Here is a 6,104-nt window from a genome sequence, read left to right as displayed (position 1 = left end):
AAAATAAAATAATATGTTTATTTAAAAAAACAAATTATAACCCATTTCAATTAATTTAAGTCGATTAACCTCAATTGTTGACAATAACTTATTAATATTATTGAGTATTTTATCATAAGATAATTATTTATATAAATGGTGTTTATTTTAACAAAAATAGATTATATCCCATTTCAATTAATATTCTTACTTTAAAAATAACATTATATATGACTAGTATAATCAAAATATTATGATGTAATTTCTCTTTTAATAATTGATTTAATTTGTAAAAATCGTAGGAATTAAATTGTAGACCATATGATTTAATCGTTTTTTTACATATACATTTTATTCAAATATTAGAATCGAATCGTAAGATTTAAATGGATTAATCTAAAGTCCTTTTAATTTTGATATTATATTTGTTAATAATGTAATTAAAATGGTTTAATAATTATGAATATGAAAATTAACAATGCATTTAACATTATTTATTATAATCATTTCATACTGTTTTGTTTATGTTTATCTATATTTCTTGCAAGCAATTTCACAAATATTTATCTTGTCTCAGTGGTTTGGAATTCTTTTCAGGTGTCTTGTGACCCGGGTTCGAATTCCATCCATAACAATTTTGGACAAAATTTAAAAATCCGGTCCGGACCCGGACCCGGCCCGGAACCGACCCGGAACCGGGTGGACCCGAGTGGACCCGGCCCGGACCCGGACCCGCCTTCCCGCGGGTCGGTTTCGGGTCCTCCAAAACTCGGACCCGGACCCGGCGGGTCCGACCCGGAACCGGACCCGACCCGACCCGGGGCCATGTCTACTCACACATACATGCAAGAATTGCCTTCAGCAAGGACATAACCGGGCATCATGTAAGAATCCAACAAATCCAGCCTCTAAATTTTACAAGGTAAGCTTTTTTTTTATGTACATAATTTCTTGTACATTTTGTATAATTATTATAGATTTTTGATCAATTATTGCATGTGTCATAGGGGAATTCCAGTGGTGAACCAAATGCCCAGACCACTTCTGCACCAACAGCCCAAACCACTTCTGCACCAAGAGCCCAGACCACTTCTGCACCAAGAGCCCAAACCAGTTCTGCAACTAGAGGTCAAACCACTTCTGCACCAAGGAAATCCACTACCCCAAGTAACCCTTCTGCACAAAGGAACTTCACTGCACCAAGGTCTCAAAGTAATTCTGTTGCACCAAGTACTGAAAGAATGGCCCAAGCAAATGCTGAAACAACTGCTGCAGCTCCTATTTCTACTCAAGAATCAGGAGTAGGTTTGGAAAGAGCACAACAGCCTTCAACAATTGGAAAGGTTGTATGATACTAGTGTTCTCTCTCTCTCTCTCTCTCTCTCTCTCTCTCTCTCTCTCTCTCTCTCTCTCTCTCTCTCTCTCTCTCTCTCTCTCTCTCTCTCTCTCTCTCTCTCTCTCTCTCTCTCTCTCTCTGTTTTTTTTTTATTGAGATGGCTATATGTTTGCAACTTACCTCTATTTTTTAAATTTCTTTTTGTAGGTGTATGTGGGAAGGAGAAATGCAACCCTACTTGGAGGAAGTTCAAGCAACCCCATTGCCAATAAAAGGATAAGGAAGCCAGAGATCTCTCAAGTTCTGCAAAATATAAGGGAGAATGCCAAGAGAAGGAGACAGTGGAAGCCTTAGAAGTCCTTTGTTTGTTTGTTTTTGGCTTTTGAAAATTGTGTAATTGTTTTGGCTGCATTTGAAGGCATTTGAAGGCTACTGACTAGGATAGTTTTTGTATGATTTCTCTTGAATTTGGCTGTGATTGGTTTTGTACTTTGAATCTAGATGATTATCACTTTTGGATGACATTTTGGTTTTGAACTTGAACCTAATTGGAAGATTATGTTTTTAGTAATTTGCAGTGCAATTAGTGTTGTTTATGTGTGTGATTGCATTTTTTAGCAACAGGGAGTTGTTTATGTGTGTGATTGCATTTTTTTTAGCAAACAGGTTGTTTTTGCAAATTACATTTCACTTCAAGGTTGATTTTGCCAATTTTTATTACAAATTTTCTCATTTTGTAAGAAATGTGTAACAGAATCATAAACATAAACAAAAATGATAAGAAAAAAAAAACTTCATTCCAACATCAAAGCTTCATTCATTACAATCATAATTGAAACTAATTGAAACAAAAATAGCTAAAAAAAGGTTTTTTTACAGCTTCAACAACAAAAGAATGACCATAATAAACAATGCTAAACAAATAACCCAAGAAATATGCAAAATTGCATCACTTTTTCTTCCTTCAATCCCGTTAGACATTACTTCACGTGGCTCATCTACTTCATCCGAAAAACCTTCTGCAGAGGCTTCCCAATTCGAAAATCGTACAGCAACCCCCATCGGCTCCCAAGTTGCTCGAGTTGGTTCACACCAACGAAAAAAATTGCAGCATCGATGTTCACAGGAGTAGTACAACTTACCCTTTGATGGTTTCGTTGATGATTCAACCACTTTTATTATTGCTTTCATTTTGCATAGACATAGAGGAGTAATCCCATACCTCAAATCCATTAATGGCTTCGAATTACTTCTCCTCGCTGTGTTGCTAGACGAATACGACGACATTATCAGAATATCAATGGAAATCGAGATAAAATCACAGAGCAATTGAAGGTTGAACTTGAGCGGCTGCAATTAGGGCTTTGAAAGAAAAGAAAAGAGAAGAGAATTGGGGATTTTAAATAGGATTGGGGTGGGCATTTATGACATTTCACAAGTGAAAACAAAGAAATATTCGCACAAAGTGCGCGTGAGATACACGATTTAGCTTCAGGGGTCCAGATGCTTTGACTTTGATAACACAGGGGGGAGTTGGTCACATTTTTTTCCACAGGGGGGTATTTGACAATTAGAGATTTCACAGGGGTAGTTTTTGCAATAACCTCTATATAATAAGATGGTTTACACTTTTTATTTATTATAAATAAATAAAAATTAAATAGAGATAAGTACTGCCATGAATTCTTTCAAATCCCTTGATAAATGCAGATAAATAAAAAAGAGAAATTATTGAAATTTATAAATTGCAGGAAGTGTATTTAATTAATTATGAAAAAGTAAGGACTTTTTTTCTTCATAAATACACTTTACCTCAGGGGCGACTGTAACTTATCCATTTTTATTTATTAGGGATAACACCTATTATGTTATACTTCACGGAATATCTACGTATTTGAACGGAGTCCTTCCCACTCGATCATATGGTCAAACTTGCTTCAGACAGGTCAATGCAAGCCGACTAATTTATGCGAGTCGTCTAACTTTTTATTAGTTAACTAACTTTGTTAGTTAACTGTTTTTATTAGTCAACTAAGATTTATAATTAGTTGACTCTATTAATCGACCAAATTTTTAGTTAGTCGATCAAAATTTCTATGCACATTGTTAGATATCAATTGAAGAGATATTTCAAATCAACTAAATCCATATGAGACTAAATCAAGTCATTTATTTTTTTTCTTAATTATATAGTTAATTGGCTATTTTTTTGCTAGTCGATTGAGTTGTTTAGTTAATCGATTAAGATTTTTTAGTTAGTCGACTAAATAATATCGAGTCACATGCAAATTCTTAGACATCAATTGACGAAGTACGTAGTCGACTAAATTGGTTGACTAAGATTTTTTGTTTAGTCAACTAACTTAGTTGACAAAATTCGTGCGCACATTCTAAAACATCAACTGACAAAGTAGTCGATTAAGGTTCTTGATTTAGTCGTCTTAGGAATCGTTTGGTCACAACTATAAAGTTCTACTGCTAAATAACAAGGACTAGTAGCACGTTCGGTTGCCAAGATTCATATTTTTTTAAATACGCTACTAAAATTAAAATCCGCTATTAAATGCTACTATTTCAGTAAATTACTAGCAACCCTCCCCATCAGATTAATCTAATAGGGTGACTAAACAAGTAAAATACTATTTTATCCTTCAAATTACATGTTAATTTTATTAAATAAAAATGTTTTATAGACAAAACACATGTAATACCAGAATTTAACAGATTTTATACAAGATCTAATCTTACATACCGAACTAAATAATAAATTAATTAGTCAGTAAGAAATTAATTCAATCTCGTATAATCTAAACTTATACGGTTTACGTAACAATACACAATCTTAAACCCTTTTTTTCTCTATCCCTATTATTATATTATTGGAATTGTATATATATTATTAGATAGGGTTGTAATATATAGATCATATTATTCAAAGGTTTGCAATTATTTCCATGGGAAAATTAGAGCAGAAACAAACACGTTTGTTCCCTTTGCCAAAGCATTTTCCCGCCGAAAACATCTCTGACTTGCAAGCAGACGTACACTTTGACGCCTCACAGAACTCTTTGTAAGTTTTGCTCCTTGTCATATTTTTTTCTGCCATAATACCTGCATTTTAAGTATGCCCACATTAAATTACAAATATAATTATGTGTTTTACATATATATTTAAAATATTACAAATAAGCACGAGATTTTTGTTCTATTTTATGATTTATGAATACCCCTTTTCGGTATATTTTTTTTCGACGTCTCGAGGTAAGCTCGATTAGAAACAAAATACTCACTACCTATTGCCTATTGGGTAATTAAAGACAGTTTTTTTAGAAACGTAATTAAAGACATTTATGAAATGTCACGTAGGGGAAATGAGTAACCAGTAACTATCTTCCTTCAGAAGAGAAAAAAAATTGCCTCTTTATTTAGATAAGGTAAAGATCAAACCATTGATGAAGACAAGCACCATCAAGAAAAAAACACTTAACACTAAGTGATTAGAGCTCTTCATATTTGCAGTTTACAAGCAAATTAAACTAGATGAAGATATATATACATATATATATATATATATATATATATATGGAGATAATATACATATTTATTAATTTATTTGTTAAATCAAGTAGAGATAAATCCTGCCATGAATTCTACTAAAAGCTTTATGGATAAATATTAGAAAAGAATATTGATCCCTTTTCCTCTTGAAATTTGGATTGGTATAGGCTATAGATTGTTTTTTCATTTAATCTATTAAATGAAATTGGAATTTTTTGGTTTTCTGCAAAACAAAATAAAACAGTTTGCCATATTTAATTTTATGTCCACATCATTCAGCCCAACATAAATCCCCCCAGATGAACTTAAAATGTGATTTTGACAAAATTCAAAACACGGAACGTGTAGTTTTTTTAGTTAATTTCTTAACCCAACTTGAATAAGTTAGATCAGATGTCGAGTGACAAAGTTAAGCATGAATGAATTATATTTTGAATTTTAGATAACTCAAAACAATGAATACACAGTGTTTATTCATTTAGACAAGGCAATATATAAAAACAAAAATTAATAATAAACACGTGCAATGCACGTGCATCTTCCTAATATGATAAATAAGCACGAGTTTTATTTATAATTTATACATAGTTTATAAGAATCATTATTTTTCTTACAGAAAATTATTATTTCAATATGTTGAAACCTATGATTAAATGTACGCATAATATATAAAACTAATTACAAGATAACAAGACCAGTAACTAGCAACTAGGAATGCGTTCTTATTTAATGTGATGGTTTTTAATTTTTATTTTGTAGCTCTTCATAATTGGATATTATTCCGAAATCCCGATTTTCTTTTCGAATACTACACTTAAAATACCAATAGTATTATGTATTTTATATTTTTTGAGACAAAAAAATGGAAATGTTTGAACTCCGGCAATACAGAACCAAAATTTTCCGATTTTGGAACAAGGATTTTCTTTCTTCTTTCCGAAATTTCGATTGCGATCTTTCGATATATTTTTTTGAAAAGGAATTGGAACTAGTTCACAACACTAACAATATCTGTTATTATATATTGCCATCAAATGTCCTAAATACCCTTTACATTGTATTATTCATTCTCATCCTATATTTTATCAAGTCATATTTTCTTTCCGAAAATCACATTTTTCTCAACCTAATTCTTCAATCGTTCCAAATACTTTACAATATAGTGAACATTCTTAAAGGCAACAATAATACTGAAGAAATTCTCATCCTATATTTCATTTATTCATATATA

The sequence above is a fragment of the Erythranthe guttata genome, chromosome 11, assembly GCF_056151865.1.
Source record: "Erythranthe guttata isolate IM_541 chromosome 11, IM_541, whole genome shotgun sequence".
Classification (NCBI taxonomy): domain Eukaryota; kingdom Viridiplantae; phylum Streptophyta; class Magnoliopsida; order Lamiales; family Phrymaceae; genus Erythranthe; species Erythranthe guttata.
The sequence above is the reverse complement of the archived record's forward strand: the minus strand, read 5'-3'. Positions refer to the sequence as shown.